Here is a 17,302-nt window from a genome sequence, read left to right as displayed (position 1 = left end):
CGTCTCCGGACATTCAGAATGGCTGAAACGAACCATTGGTGTCCGACGAACAATTCATTCAAGAACGTTTCAAGGGGGGGAGGTTGCTATGATTCTCGTTTTGTATTGTCCCCGAAGAAGGGGGGGGGGCTCATAAGGGTGCTTTAATGAACCCGGAGGAGGGAGACATGGTTGGCCGGTTGTGCAACTTTGGGACGATGCCTCAACACAACCAGGCGATCTGGGGGGAGGGGGGTGGGGGGAGAGAAGGGGGGAAGTTGGGTTGTTGGGGAAATAGTTGTAGTACGCCAAGGCTCGGGGACTTGACCACACAATTGGAGAACTACGACACTTGCATCCTTGAAATTGGAGCTATGAGCTTCAAATTGTGTCCCAATGGATGATTCACTCCAATCCTTGTCAGTGGGGTCTCTGAATGTACGTGGGCTCAACTCACCCACCAAGAGGTCGCTCCTTATGCGTGAATTTAAGAGGATGAATCTACAATTCCTCTTTGTGCAGGAGACCCACTGGGTTCGGGGGAAGGAGCCCAAACTCAAGGCCAAAAACATAGAACAGGTGCTCTCTGCCTCTGCCCAGACTAAAAAGAGGGGAGTGGCTTTACTGGTGTCTCCCGGGGCTCACTTTGGGTTCAAAGCGTCTAAAGCTGACCCTGAGGGCCGGTACCTCATGGTAAAGGGGGATGTGCGGGGACGTTTGTTCACCTTGGTCTGCATATATGCCCCAAACGAGTCACAGGACACTTTCTGGGAAAGTATGAAGGCGACAATAGTCGCTTTTGCGGAAGACACCCTCCTGGTGGGTGGGGATTTTAATATGGTGCTGTGCCCCGAGAGGGATAGGAAATCCGCGAACCCTTGCCCTAACTTCCGTCTTCACAAAAAAATGGCATCAACCTTTCAGAAAGTGAATGAGGAATTGGGGTTGTGCGACTCGAGTATACCCAAAGAAGGTCTAAACCCCGGCTTCACTTTTTACTCAAAACCTCACGATGTTTTCTCGCGAATAGATTACAATCTGGTGGACTCATCCATGCAGGGGGAGGTCGCCGGCGCAGGGGTGGAAACCGTCCCCTGGACGGACCATGACATGGTTAAGATTAGGATTGGCCTCCCCCCTGCCCCGGCGGTCTGTTCCCGTTGGAGTTGTAACGACCTCCTCCTGCATGACAAGGAGACACGCCAAACCCTCCTGAAGGCCATAGAAGACTACTTCTCCCTCAACGACAACGGAGAGGTGGGCACCATGGGAGTGTGGGAGGCGTTTAAGGCAACTATCAGAGGTACCCTGATTGGCATTGGGGCGGGAAAAAAAAGGGAGAGGGAACGGGAAGAGAAAGACCTGAAATCCAAGATAGAGGTCATACAACCGGGTGGAAAACTGAAAACACAGATGTTTCCGGGGCAGTGGGAGGAGCTGCAGAGGCTGCGCACTAGGCTGGCCGACCTGCAAGTAGGGCAAATGGAAAGGAAGCTCTCATTTTTGAAACAAAAATACATGGAAAAAGGGGAAAAGGCCGATAAGATTCTGGCCTGGAGACTCCGCGAACTTAGGAATAGCAGGAGAGTGAACTCAGTCCGCGCCGCGGATGGTACTTCTACTGCAAGGGATTCCAGGATAGCGGAACAATTTAGGCTTTATTATGAAAAACTATATTGCTCTGAATACAAGGGAGATGGGGTGGACATTGACAGGTTTCTAGATTCTCTCCCCGTCCCGGGCCTGCTACCTGACACAGCCGACACCCTGGAAGCCCCCATCTCCCCGGAAGAAGTAATCGATACAATCACCTCCCTAAAGAGCGGCACTGCCCCGGGGGATGACGGCTTCTCAGTCAAATTTTATAAGACCTATAGATCTACGCTAGCCCCCTTTCTGGCCAAGATGTTTAACTTTGCACTTAGCCACGGGTCTCTCCCGCCCACGATGATGTCGGCCCTAATAGTGGTCTTACCTAAAGAAGGCAAGGACCCCGCTTTATGCCAATCATATCGCCCCATTTCGCTCCTAAACACTGATGTTAAAATTCTGGCCAAACTTCTGGCGAATAGATTGGCAAAACTCCTCCCTACCCTGGTACATGGGGATCAAGTGGGTTTCATCCCGGGGCGTCAAGGGTCAGACAACATAAGAAAAACCCTCAACCTTATGCACGAGGCATCCGAACAGGGAGTGGAGGGATACCTCCTCTCACTCGACTCAGAAAAGGCCTTCGACCGCGTCGAATGGCCTTACATGATCAAGGTTCTTCGGAAGATGGGATTGGGAGTTAATTTTTGCGGGTGGGTCGCAGCACTGTACAACTCGCCCTCGGCGAGAGTACTGGTTAACGGGGGTACATCTGAGCCTTTTTCCCTCTCTAGGGGCACCCGGCAAGGTTGTCCCCTATCGCCCCTCTTATATGCCCTGGCCATGGAGCCCCTCGCCATAGCGGTCAGGAACGACCCGGTAGTCATGGGAATACGGTGTGGTGAGTGTGAATTTAAGCTCTCCCTATTCGCAGACGACATACTTGGTTACCTGACCAACATTCAACAGTCCCTACCGAGACTGTTTGATCTCATACACTCTTTTGGCTCCTTTTCGGGGCTTAGAATAAACACATCCAAATCGAGCATCATGCCCATGGGCCCGGGGGAACAAGATATCGGGAACAATTCCGACATTCAGGGGGTTAGAATCGAGCGAGAATCCACAAGATACTTGGGCACCACCATCCCCAGAGACCTGTCAAAACTATACCAGTGCAATTTCCCTAGAATCCTCGCCCAGGTCAGTAGCGATCTCAAAAGATGGGCTCCCCTTACACTCTCCTGGCTCGGACGCATGGTAACGGTTAAGATGAATATTCTACCTCGCCTCCTTTATCTCTTTTCTGCACTCCCCACTGTGGTTCCCGAGGCCTTTTTCGAGGTGCTCCAGTCCCGTGTTTCACACTTCATCTGGAATGGCAAAAGACCCAGGATCAAAGCGTCCACCCTGACTCTCCCAAAATCCCATGGTGGCTTTGGACTCCCCGATTTTAGGCTTTACTATAAAGCAGCCCAGCTTAGGGTATTGCTGGAGCACATGCGGGACGACATGCGTACGTATTGGGCGTATGTCGAAGATACCCACGCTCACCCAAAAAAGGTCAGAGACTACCTCTGGGCCTCCCCCAGGTCCCTCCCCCCACAGCTCAGGACACATCCCACCTTAGCTGCTCTTTGGGCGCTGTGGAGACCCAGTAAAGCCAACAAAATGTTAACTACATGGCCTTCTCTGCTGTCATCGCTCTGGGGTCCGCCCATCGACTTGGACATGAGGGGCTTCCGGGATACCCAGGCCTGGTCTGACATGGGCCTGGAAAGAGTCTCCCAGCTTTTACGAGAAGAGGGCTTCATTGAACACGCCGACATGGCGGAGGCTCTGGTGGATAGGCCCCCCTCGGTTTTCGAATTCCTGCGATTGAAAGGGATACTTACTCAACCAAGGTGGTCCGAGCTGCTCAGTCGCCCCCTCACCCCATTCGAACTTATTTTGGCCAAAAGTACATCACGTAAAGGCGCGCTGTCTAGGTTCTATAATGTACTGGTTACATCGGACCTGGAGGGCAGACAACCCTTCAAGCACATATGGGAAGAGAGGATGGGAATGTCACTGGATGATCACACTTGGAGGGCGGTCTTTAAGTGCATCTTCACGGGCTCCTTATACACAGCAGCTATGGAACATAACTTTAAAATCCTTCACTCATGGCATCGCCCCCCGGCCTTGTTGTCTAAAATGTTCCGGGACGTCTCCCCTTTCTGCCCTAGAGGGTGCCACCAACGGGGAACTTGGTTTCATATGTGGTGGAGCTGCCCGCCCATACAAGTTTATTGGACGGAACTACTTAGCTGGATCAAAGATATAGAGGGTTATGGTCCAGCGCTGCACCCGTTGGAAATTCTATTGGGCTCCCCCTTGCCCGAGTCCGAGGTGAATTCCTTCCCCAAGGTCATTGGCGCCATGTTGCGGGCAGGGAGGTTGGTGCTCGCGCAAAAATGGAAGAGTGCCCTGGCACCCTCTAAAGAGGAATGGCTCTGCAAACTCAGGGTGATTTTCAACTACGATAAACTCACCGCAATAGCAAACGATACTATGTCAGATTTTATCCAAGATTGGACAGCAGTGCTGCTGCACGATGACTGTATTTCAATGCGATTATAATGGGGCAATTGTACAAACGTTTGCATGGCATAGGCCCACTCACTCCTCAGAGGTTTGGTCTTACCTTGGCCTAACCGCTTCGGGGTTTTACCCCACTGTTTCAAGGATCACTTATTACTAATGTATGCTATGCAAGTGTTCTCCCTTAAGCTTAAAGTATTAGCATCTTCTCTGAACTTGGCAGGTTAATTGTTGGGGGGGAGGGCACGGGAGGGGGTAAGAGGGGTTGGGAGTTTGGGTAACGGGGAGGGGGGGAAACTTATCGGAAAATGTTACTGACAATATGACCTTCATCTTGTTTAACTCCTATTTTGCTACTTGGATAGGCCGCATGGCCCTCCCTGTTATGTATGTTGTCAATAAACAAAAATTAAAAAAGAAAAAAAAAAGAATTCCAAAAATGTCGATCAAGGGAAGAGGGGGGGGGTCCCCTGTTTACCTTGATCGACATTCCAGGACTACGGGGCTTGCAGGGGTGTCCCCCTTCCATAAAAAGGAAAGCGTGGGGCGAGCAAAGTGAGAAAAAAAAGGAAAGGACCCTGTGGTGCCGGTTTCCATCCAAGTGTGTAAAGGGAACCGGCATCACAGAGGGATGGCGGAGCCGGCACAACAAGTCCCTGTGTGCTGCTGGAAGCTAAGTAAGGGGGTTGGTGGGAGCAGGTTTCTAAAAATGTCCGGGGGAGACAAAACCGAAAGTTATTCTCAGTAAAATAACTTCTCTCCCTCTGACATTTCGTATTCATGCTAAACCGGGCAAGACTACATTGACATTATCATGGCATCACTAGCACCCTCAGTGTCAGAAAGGCTTAACTCGGTAGATATATGTGGAGCCACGAAGATCTCCGACCACAATCCCACTCCATTTATCCTGGTCACAGTTGAGGAATAGAAGAACTGCCAAATACATTGAGCAATCTGCTTGGAGGTAAGATGTGGATGGTTGTTGGGTAAGATTTGCACAGAACTGGTAAATCTTCCTGACCTGGGTCAACTCCAGAACATTTTGCTTGATTAGTGGGATATTTTCCCTTAATACCTCAGTGAGTGGGAACCTTTTTCCACACTCACATAATCTTCAACCCTTTTTATGGGTGTCATTTTTAAGACTCTCCATAGTGTCTTTTTAAAGTTATCGTCAATAACAACTTATTGGCAATAAGTGCCTGTTGTTGCTCGGTTGCCCTATCGGCTTAACTTTCTCTGGCTAACTGAGTGAACTACAGTTCCCACGGGTAGAAAGGATTTTTGAATCCCTTTTACATTTTATTCTGTGAAGCCAGCACACACACCACCTTATGTGGAGTGCTGCGGAGATACAATGTATCCCCTTTCACACTAAAACTAACAATTCTGTTAGTGACAAGCTTACCTTCAATGGCTGGTGGCAGTGATACCTTGTATTAATTTGGTGCACCTTTCCACGGGCTGTGTTCACAGGTGCAGTAAAGGGACCCAAGGGTGTCCATTTTACCAAAATGCGCCCCCGCTCGCCCTTTTTTTTTGTTGCCATTTCAGCGTTTGTCTTTTCTTGTTCCTTCCCCCGACATCCAGGGCGGATAATTCCTTAGTGTGATTTTTGTCTACGGCGGGTGTCCCCTGAACTCCCCGCCCAGGCTCCAGCCTGTGTGAGAGCAGGAAGTGATTGAGGAGTCCAAAACTCCACAGCCCTTTGTCTTACGCTTGATTGAATGGGGACAAATTCCAGTGGGGGGCTGGTTGTCCTGATTGGACAACCAGAATGTCCCTTTTTGTAAAATGCGGGGCGAGAATGCAGAGGTTGTGCTGTAGTTCCTGATAAATACTGCAAACCTGGAAGCTGATGAAGTCGACCACTGGACCCGAAACCGAAGAGGAAGAGGGAGAAGCGGCTGAAACTATTTCCAGCGACCGGAGAGCCTGCTGTGTAACCAGAGCCTGCTGTAGCCCTTCCTTCCAATCGACCTGAGGACTCAGACGACCCGACCCAGAGCCTGGTGAGACCCACTAGACTCAAGACCTGCATTTTGAGCCAATCCCACGCGTTGCTGCGACCATGCGTTGTTGCAATACCCCAATACCCTGGGACCTCAAGCCATTGTGCGGTGCACAGTCTTCCGAATTCCGAATCTTGCTGAAACTTCCACCAGGATGCCCACGATCTCCAGAGACATGAATCGATTCCGGAAAATCCCAACAGAGTGCTGGACCTTTGTAACAACGAGAATTTAACCGGGATTTTCTGTCTTCTGTGCTCCTTGAAAAGGTGCCAAATTTGCAGTACCGCATTCAGACGCAAGGGAAACCTTGCCTAGAGACTTCTTCATGGATCCCTGCTGCAAAGTCTTTTCTGAGGTCTTGTTTTCAGTCACCAGGACAAGGAATACACTGACCGGGTATTTGGCTGCAGACCCTGCAGTCCTCCTGCTGCAAACTCTTCAATGCTGAGGTACTGTATTGGCTTGGGTATGTACTTACCTTAAGCCCGTTAGGATTTCTGTGTAGATTTGGGTTGTTTTCTGTGATGAGGAGGCCTCTCATCCAGTGCACCCAGTCTCACTGCTAGAATCCTGCTAGGGTGTCTTCTGTGAAGCCCCTGGACTCTCTTCCAACTCAGAAGTAAAGTACTCACCTGTTTGCCCAGTTTTCCTAAGGAACTCTGACTTATGCTACTAAAGAACCTATTCTGACACTGCCTGTTGGTCACTAGTCCTAGTGACCCCCCTTCTACCACTGAGAACACTCATGCTCCAAGAATAAGGGAAAGACTTTCAAGGGATTGGGATTTCTGCCTAGAAAAGGAAATAAGTGCTTCAAAGTAACTTACTTGTAAAGAGTTGGTTGGTAACTGTAATTCTAAGAGTGAACAGTTATAAAAGTTCTTACTGATCTTGAATGTGTGATGCACTAGTCTTAAGTATGGTTAACATCTTTTCTTCCTTAGCAACTGTTTTGCCAGTCTAATAGAAAGTAGATGTGAATGTATTTTACTCTCCTTTCAATAGTTTGTGCCTCTTCCCAAAAGTAAAGTGTTGGTATCACCAGATTAGTCCTTTGAGGATAATTGTACGAGTGTCCCCCAACTGGGTCTTGCTTACCCCGACTAGCTGTTAGCATGTCCAGAATAAGAGTAGATTAGGTTGTTGCCTACCTAGAATAACTGAGTCATTCAGTAAAGTGTAACATTGGGTTTTACTTTGCCCTTCATTGTGAGGTTAAAGAAAGTATGTGGGTTTTACTTAGCTTGTGTTAGCAGTGTGCCATCCAAAAACAAGTTACAAGAGTTACTGCTTACCTCAATCTGGGGTTCCCTGATTTCAAAAGCACCTAGCATAACTGTGTTAACACAAAAGTAGTTATAGGTTTAGAATAAGTGTTCCACTATTCACCAAAAGTATATTGTCCAGGTGACTGATGAAGTGATTTGTACTGAGAATCATTATACAACTGGAAGTGTCTACTGCCCTTGCATTACGGAATGTAATTGTAAAAAGTAACCGTTGGTTTTTACTCCCCAAGAATAGGCTTCACCTATACTGAATGTGTATGAAAAGGTTTTGACTTCCCTAGAACTACTGTTAGGTACTTCAAGTAAGGTATATACTTGGGTCTGTGTACTTTCAAGTATAGTGTTGTGTTTTTATATTGTGATTTCATATAATGTGTTAGTGCTTACTTACTCCTAGATCAATCTGGGCCTACTTGTATTTAAATAAATCCTTTATGTTGACATACATAGTGTTTCTTTCGATCATTTGTAGGACAATTTCACTTGTACTGATTCTGAAGCCCTCTCTCCCTTCTAAGATAAGCCTGGCTGCTCTGTCTACGCTACCATGAACTCAGGTGGTACAGCCTTATAATAAGAGTAGCCTCAGTTGAATGTTTTTATTAAGCCCTTAGTTGGACTAAAAAAAAAAAAAAAAAAAAAAAAAACAGTACCAACAATGGGAAATGAGGAAGAGTACTGTATCCATTAGAGAGAGTGTTTCGCAAGGTAAGCAACTTCTTTTAATGGATCCCTTCCTCCCACAGATTGCTCACCTTTTGCAGGAGCCACACAGCAAAGTAAGGCAAGATGAGTGTGGGAGATTAACTCTCCAGAAGAAATTCCTTCAACAATGAATGCCCAAAGTGTGCGTCCTCCCCAGCAAACTTCTCCCCAAATGATTGGCTGAATCAGTATCAATCCCTTAATTACAAACTCATATGTTTATGTACCTTTCACTGTACTCCAGTCATTTAAAATGTTTATTTTCGCCCTCTGGCTCTTAGTCCAGTCTTTTGGACATTGCTTTTATTTGTATGCCAATGACATGTACCTGCTCCTGTATCTCAGGGCAGACAGTGAGTTGTCAGTATGTTCCCTGCGATGGTGCCTTTCACCCATCCACAACTGGATGAGCTAGCACTAACTGAGGCGCAAGTAATAAGTCAGAAGTGGCCAAGACCAGGTTCAGGGCCGTTTTTTCTGACCCTACTTCCATAAACTCCCCAACTTCTTCCTCCTGGGTGAATAATCCCAGATATAAAATGAATTAATCTGTCTCAATTAACCATCAAACTAATTTGATTGTGAGCATGGGCCAGGTTAGGAAAGATTTACTTTTTACTGCTCCCCCCGCCCAGCAGACTTCTATGGATACCCTTTCTTTTTGCCATCGTTGGCATTCAGACCGGATTTTTGCAGGCAAGTAAAGGGGAAACTATCAGTCCCTAAGACTATCAGTACTCTGACTGTCTCGCTTTGTGAATTTCTTGTATTTTGAAAGCTGCAACCTCACCTTAAAGTGAAGTGTGGTTAGGATACTTTGTATCCTCATAACCCCCTTTTATAACTTATAACTTTGTGGGTACAAATACAATGTGTCCAGTATGGGCTAATGACAGCGGATAGGTTTCTACCCAGTTCTTTTGACTTCTTACTCTTATTGCTATAGTTGGAGAAATTACTTACCATAATATTCCTTATATGGATTCTTCTGCTACAGATTCCTCATCAGATAGATATCAATTCCAGCGTCGGCTGCGACCTCGACTCAGCAGTCGGCTCCATACGGGGCGTCAGCTGTTGTACATATACTGTCACTATGCCCCTGCACCTCAGATCCGCACTCACCCCCCAACCCCCACACCCTCCAAGCTCAGTCAATGCAGAGGAAAACTAAACAATACGGCTAACAAGCCAAAGTGAACAGAAAAAGAAAATCCAATTTTGAAATTGTTTTTGTGATACAATTAGAGACTGCAGAACCTAACCAGAAAGGGACGGCAGTGCCCAAAACCAGAGCTCACCTCTTCCTGCCCCAGAGGAAGACATACTCACAACAGGCACTTTGAGAGTGGGGATGGATGGGAGGGTGATGAGGAATCTGTGGGAGAAGAATCCATAGGAGGAGAAATTACTTGCCGTATTGTCCTTTCTATGGATTCTTCTCCTCTGATAAATATCCTCATCAAGCTCTGCTGCTTCGGAAACATTTTTGACAGGGGGCGTAGTGGACCTCGACTTGGCAGTTAATCAGTCTTGCTCGATAGTCGGCTCCGGATATGACGTCAGGTGTTGTATATATACCACGCCACACATCTCAGATTCCCCCTCCCCGTCCCACCTCCCGTACCCTCGAGCTCGCCACGCTGCATAGGAAAATAGAGAGAATAACAGGCTAATTAACACATAAGAGGTTAAAACAAAAAACATACAAAGGAAGAAAAAAAACCTTGTGAAAGACACCACAACTCGTAGAGTTAAGAAATATATTCTTTTTTTGGCGCAAACGTGTGACATGAAAGACAGAAAATGGTCATCCAAGGACCATCACCAAGCCTTACCCCAAGAGGATATGCGCACCAACCGTCAACTTTCTGAGCGGGGATGGACGGGAGTGGATATGATGCATCTGCGGGAGAAGAATCCATAGAAAGAACATTATGGCAAGTAATTTCTCCTTCAATGTATTGCCTTTCTCCTGCAGATTCCTCATCTGTTAAGACTCCCAAAGCAGTAGGGAAAGGAGGTGGGCACAGAGTTATTCTAGCAGATTTTGCATCTCTGTCTTGCCAAAACGCGCATTAGCTACACGGCCAACATCTAGACTATAGTGACTAATGAAGGAATGAAGTGAGGACCATGTTGCTGCACAACAAATATTCCTAACCGGGACTACCACCTTTGTAGGGCAGTTGACGCAGAGACCCATCTGGTTGAGTGTGCCCCGATGCCAGATGGCAGCTCCCTGCCTGCAGACTCATAACACTCTGCTATGCAGAAAATTATCCAGCGGGATAATGTTTGTTTTGTTACTGCCAAACTTTTACGGGCTAAAGAGAAGGCTATGAAGAGTTGGTCAGTTTTCTGGAATTCAGACCTCCTTGCGACATAGAAACTTAGGGCACTTTTGGGAACCAGTCGATGGAAACGCTCCTCTTCCTTAGAAGGGTGCTGTGGTGGGTAAGACTGGAAGGTCTATGGACTGCAACAGATGGAACTCGGACACCACCTTTGCATTGAAAGAAATCCAGGTCTTACTTAGAGTGAGACTTTCTCCCAAGAAAAAAACGCAGAAAGGGTGGTTTGCAGCAGAAGACTTACAATTCACTGACCTGCCTAGCAGATGTTATCGCCACTAAGAAAGAAGTCTTCACAGAGAGTAGCCCCAAGGAACAAGTGAGCATAGGCTCGAAAGGAGCCACCATCGGAAATGCCAAAACCAGATTAAGATCCCAATCTGGGACAACCAAGGGAGTTGGCGGTACTTTACTTACAAGGCCCTTCAGGAATTGTGCTATCACCAGGAACAAAAAACATGAGCCATGTTCCGGGGATCTCTTAAATATAGACAAGGCCACCAATTATCCTTTGACTGTGGTGAACTGAAGGCCTTCTGAGGCCAGTGACAGAAGGAACTTCATCACTGTAGTTGTAGGGCAAGAGATTGAGTCAACCTCGCATTCCCTGCACCAAGCCTCAAATTCTCTCCACCTGCACGCATACAAAGATCTTGTAGATGGTCTGGTTACCCTAGAGCAAGCTTTGTAGCCCGATAGCGCAAAAAGATTTCAGTTGCATTTTGGCACATGATGTACACCCCCCTGCGTCATGACTCGTGCCGAGGCATAGGAGGCATACCTCATGCTGATCGGAAACTGACATTTTGGAGTGGTATTCAATATACCGCCAAAATCCCAAACCCGGGTGTCATGATGCCCGCTCCCGGGGAGCCGGTTCAAGCCCTGCGTCCCCGAAAGCGGACATCCAGTCCCCAAGGAAGGACCCAGCAACCCCATATAGGGGCCCTTTGGACAGTGTCCTGGCGCCTATGGCGCCAGGCTCATAAAAGACATCTGTCCTGGCGCCTATGGCGCCAGGCTCATTATGGATGTGGTTGGGTGCACTTACCTGATGCAGACCATGCTGCAGGATCCCGGCCTCCTTGAGGCCTGAAAGGAACTACTTTACCTGTGGGACTAATTTACCATCCGGGCGTGGTCGGGGAAGGATACATACCTGGAACTTCTTCCAAGGCTATTTAAACCCCACCCGAACAGCCACACGTGCTTCCCGTTGTTCTGCATCTAGCAGCTGGACGCTCACCGTGTCTGCTCCTGCATCCTGACTTCTGCCACGCCTGCCAGCATCCTGGATCACCTGCAAAGGAAGAGAAGAAGAGAACAGAAGAAGGAAAAGTCCTTACCTGCTAAATCCGCATCCCGGAGACATCTCGCCGACAATCCTGAAAAGGAAGACTTTTATTTAAAAGCTCATCGCGTCGATCGCTGCAGCGCCGCATTCCACTCACCTTTACTGGGCGCCTCCATGTTCAGCAGCGATCATCCGGATTCGCAGTCACGCCCCAGCGCCTAGGGAGAAAAAGACCAGAACAAAAGGTGAGAGAGAAGGGAATAAGGAAAGCTAAATCTCCATGTTAAGACTTACCTGTTGATTCATTCCCTCTTCATTTCGGGTCCGCGCCGCATCCTGGCATTTCCGGACCCCGGCCCCTAAGGGGAAAAAGAGACATCAGCGTTAATGAGCGAATGAAAAGACATTACCAAAAAACGCTCATTTAAGACTTACCTAATTTCTACAAGGATTTCACCTCTCATCTCGGGTCGGTGCCTGTTCCCCGGCATTCCGTACCCCGGCCCCTATGGGGAAAAAGACACTAGCATTAGTACATTAATGCATGGACACAAGGGGAAGCTCTTATCAAAAATCTTACCTGGAAGCCAAGCCAGTTTGGTTCTCACCAATCCGAAAATCCAGTGAAGTAACTGGATACCAACGCGCCCCTGCATCAGAAGCAGGATGGAGAGCTCGTCCTCCCAGACCCTAAGGTGAGACGCTACGAGGAATCACAGAAGGGTTTCGAGGAGGGTGAGAGGGGAAAGTGGGAGGCTGATTGCATTACCCCACAGACAGTTAATCCCCTATTTTCGCCTACATAAGGATACTTCTGCGAGCCAGACAAGCCAGATTTGGGGGCCCGGTCCAGTCCGTCTTCCGAACCCTGCGCATCACCTTAGAAGAGGTCACAGCAGCGCGAACCAGGCCAGCGCCTCCGTGGGAGTCAGGTGAGCGTTACACCGGGCGATGGACATCTCGCATCGAGGAAAAATTGTTGAATAGAGCCGAAGACTCAACCGTGTTCCTAAACCAGCGTCTCAAGCGCACAGAAAAAAGGAACTAAAGTGTGGCCCATAGTGACGCAGTATATGTACGCCGACTGACATGTCCAGAGCAGACGACAGACAAATTGGATGGACGGCCGAGTCGGGGTGCACTAAGCCCCGTCGGAAGGTTTTCTGAGCAGCTGACGCTGGAATGGATATCCATCTGATGAGGAATCTGAGGGAGAAAGGCAACCCATCGAAAGAAAGCCATTTCCTGGGTAAAGCCTCTGCTTTCTTTGAGAAAAGTGTGGTAAAGCGGCAGTCCATGTGTGTGGCCGGATGTGGGAGCTGGGACTGTTGCTCTGTCTTGATCTCAAGAAGGCCATAGTTTGTGCTTTGACCCCTGGACTGGTGGGAACAATCTACCCCAAGCCCAGCTCAAAGATCCTGGACTAAGCGATGGACTGACCATCTCTCTCCTGGGGTACCTGTCTGCAGCCATTGCCATTCTGAGTGCATCCTAGGAACTTGGTGGATCGTCAACTTGCACAACAAGACGTCTGCTCTTGCAGTTTCAGCCTCCTACAGCAAAGCAGTAAAGAAAAAGCTGGGCAGGGGCTGCTCCTTTGTTTATCCTACTAAGATCACCCGTCACTACCCGATTGTGGGCACTTTGGCCAGACCCAGTCTTCTTCGTGTCCTGAAGTCTCTTGAGGTCACCTGTCCCCGTGAAGACTGCATCCCTTTGTGCCAACAAGAGTGATCCGCTGTCCAGTCTTTGGAACGGTATCACTGGAGCCTGAAGTGTGAAATCGCTAGACCCAATCCTGAATCTGAGCTAGACCTTTGCACCCACGGCCCCTAGTCTCCCTCAAACGGACAACTAACAGAAGTGGGCCCAGTGAATTCAAGAACCCCTCAAGTGGTCCCTGGAAAAATCAGAGTAGGGAGGGTAAGTTCCATTACATATTTATGTCCCACCCCCTTCCTGCCATAGGGTGTCATAGGCGTAAAGTCCTCTCCCCAGCTCTCCCTGCCTAACAATTTGTAGTGGTCTGGTTAAACATCCTCCTCTGGGCCTCCCCTAGAGTGATGGGACTGGGTGAGAAACATTCCTGAACTTTACATGACTTTGCGGCATTCATCAGCAACCTGTGGTCTTCATGGTCTTCAGGGAAGCTATTGTTCTAATCCAATAGTAAAGTTTTGAGCATTACGCCTCATTACCCATCAGGTCTGGGCTCCCTACGTACTATGTACCTTATCTTCTGTGGGTGTTCTACCTAAATTACTTGTGGTAAATGGTACCAAAAATAATGGTTTCTAACTTACTTTACAATTGAATAACTGTTTCTAAAAGTAAAGTGCTGGTGTTCAGTTGGCAGGACCCCCCCAAGAGTGAATGTATATATGTATTTCATAGTAATTGTGTGTTAATACTACCCTTTAGTTTTCATTGCTAAGACTGTCTTAAAGGCCCAATTTTAGGCAACGTTTGTATGCAGTACCCTTTGGGAACACTACACCAACTATGACTACAGGTGTAAGCAAACCAACCTTTATAAGTCTGTACTACACAGTTTTGGTAGCGTGTTGAGCAGCCACGCTTATCTCAAGAGGGGAAATATGAGCAGTAGTGGAGTTACACAAAGATTCACAGTTACAGGTATTCAAAAAGACTAATTACATTATTGTTATAGAAGAAACCGTGAGTGTATCAGTCAATTATAAAACACTAATTAGAAGGAGGCAATCATACTAACACAAATATACTTCGAACCACGGATGCACAGAGGCAATCGTACCGAGAGAAAGGAACATCTTTGAATCCACAAGAATCTACACACAAGGCAAAAAAAGAAAAAAAGAAAAAAAAGGGAAAAAGGGAAAAAAAAGGGAAAAAGAACAAAAGGAAGACAAATAGAGAGCCGATGAGAGAGAAAATTGAATACCAATCAATACTGAATCAGAATTATGAGAAACATGACAAGGAATCTCCCCTGAGGAACCGTGGCTAAAGTCATGGGGAAACACGTGTTGGGAGACAATTTGGGAGAAAAAGTTTGTTTATTGAAACTTTAAGTGTATGGAGTATCCAGAACCTATACTGAATAAACAAATTGGAATTAACACAACCAAGTGATTGAGTAATTCTTCCCAAGGAGCGCACTAAAGGTTACCAACATTATTTCTCGGAATTATACTTCAATACTGTACACTGTGTAAAAAGTAAGTAAAGGGCAAAGGTTATCAGAACATGAAAGACTACAATTATTCTTAGACAGTGCAAATACTTTGAGTTCAACAGAAGAGTCAATTCAATTCAATAGGCTAGGCCAAAGTCACTGGGCTAAAGTCTTGGCTAAGATAAAGCAGTTCTGGTAGTTAAACAGAAAAGTCTCTGCCCAAGTTCTTAGAAGTAGTTTGTAAAAAGATTAATCATATGTTGGGTCACAAGCTCATTAGGCCTGTGAGTTGCAAATGTTTCAAGCACTTTCACAGTGAGACGCAAGTTCTCTCAGTCTTGTATTACAGTACCTTACAATGAAGAAAAAGATGCAGCTGATGACCTCTGTTCCTGGCAGTTCCTGCAGATCTCACTGTTGGGCCTCAGTCGTGGGGACAAGAGGGAGGACGTCGGGGGACTCCTGCACTGGGACTGGTCAAAGCTAGCAACTGGCACACTTCAATTTCAGTGGCTGTTTTGCGTTTCAGCTACCGCACTGGTAACAACGCAGGTCCTGGCTGTCAAGGTGGACTGTCCTTGCTTCTGAGGTCCTGCACTCAGCTGACGAGGGTCAGGATCGGTCGGTCTGACGTCGTGGGAGTCCGTAGGATCTTCCAAACACTTTAGGCCAGCTTACAAGCAACGCACACAATCTGGTGTCCCTCTCCCTGGCTTTACGGTTTCCTGTAGCACTCTGAGGAAATGCAACCAGCTCCGAGATAGGTGTCCAGGTGGCTTACTTGGGAGTTAATTGGTCCTACCTACTCAAAGGGAGAAGTCGTCCTTGCAAGGCTTCTCTGTCGATGTGAACTTGGCGATTCGGACCTGTAGCAGGGCTTCACTGGGCGAACCAACGGTCCAGGAGTTGCAGCAGCCGCCCCCTTCAAGCTCTTCTTCGGTTCCTTTGTTCCAGTGGTCGACTCTGCCTTCCAAGCCAAAAGACTTGCCTTTTATTCAGTTCTCTCCCATTCATTCTAGCCTGGCTGAAACTCACCCAGCAGGGTGGCTGTCCTTGCCTGACAGTCAGCCAGCCAATCAGCACAGAGGCATTTGGGTCTCCTAGGAGACTAAGCACAGGGAATTTCGGGCACCTCCCACACTTCCTGCCTACCCTAGACACTCTGGAGCCAGAGGCAGGTTTCACTCCTGAAGCCTGCCAAAGGCAAAATGAACAAAGAGGCCAAACCTGGTTTGGCGCGCAGAGAATAACTCTAGAAGGACCTTTCCCCAAAGAAATGGCAAAAAAAGAAGACGGGGCCCTGTTTTTGGCAGTAATGGCGGGGCGCCATCTTGAAGAACATGCCTCCCGCTATTTAAGGTTACCGGAGCTACGAATAGTTCACAGTCGGGGAAAAATTATGGTAGTTTGTTGTAAAACCGCTGCCACCAGCCATTCTGAGAGCAAAGGGTAACATTTGACTGTTACATGAGTAACTAGACATCGGGGATACTAAGTAACCCCTCCATTGTAAGATAGGGTGTGCTGGGTCTAGAAATTTCCAGGGCTAAGTGAAGTCAATTTCACTCCACTGTTCTGGGAAACAGTTGATCCCAGAGAAGGTATTTAAACCTTGTGCCACTGCACTGAAGGTGCTTCGTGACAATTGTAAAAGATGATGCCTATGGAGTTGGTTAGACTCCATAACCAAAGAAAACACAAGGGTAAAACACTTATCAAAATACATGAGTGGGAAAAAGGCTCACTCTCCGGGTAAAAAAAAAAATCAAGTCCTCAAAATCCAACAAAGTTGCTGGGGGTCTCTAAGGTGAAGGGAATTAGCACATTTTTGAGATTTCTCCCTAACACCCAATACATAATTTTATATTTTTGTACTATTCTGTCTAACTGGAATTATTGGACTGCAATGTGTGAGCCACTGTAGCCCACTCACACCCCTCCCGAGTGTAAACCGTACTGCGCTGCTGCTCTACCTTGATTGCGTTTGACTGGACATAAGTGTCTTTACTCTTCACCGGAATAGGTTGGCTTCTCAGAATCCAGACAGGCGCAGTTGTGAAGCAGTATTCCGATTACCTGGAGGGTGTACCTAGTGCCATGTGGCTGCCAAGCACATTAGAAAAGAAATGATGCAGAGCCTGATGAACAAAACTGCTGTGCCACTGAGCGTCAGACATGCGCAGTTGAGAGGCAGGAAGGGCGTGGGGGATCCGGCACGACAAAGCAGTATGATTCCATAACTTTGGTGAGAGAGCGCCTGTTTTAGTTTTGAATTGACAGTGAAACTGCGTGGGTTCAAACTGTACAATCTGTGGAGTAGAAGAACAAGTTAC

At 47.5% G+C, this 17,302-nt stretch overlaps 1 protein-coding gene across 1 annotated transcript in view; it reads right to left on the bottom strand.

The window, feature by feature from the left end:
- The window catches only part of SEC63 (SEC63 homolog, protein translocation regulator), a 1,285,673-nt gene that overhangs the window by 472,654 nt on the left and 795,717 nt on the right, over positions 1-17,302 (bottom strand). The gene's annotated exons all lie outside the window — the stretch shown is intronic.

This window comes from Ambystoma mexicanum, chromosome 4p, assembly GCF_040938575.1.
Source record: "Ambystoma mexicanum isolate Mex_15411 chromosome 4p, UKY_AmexF1_1, whole genome shotgun sequence".
NCBI lineage: Eukaryota > Metazoa > Chordata > Amphibia > Caudata > Ambystomatidae > Ambystoma > Ambystoma mexicanum.
This window is presented reverse-complemented; position numbering and strand designations above follow the sequence as displayed.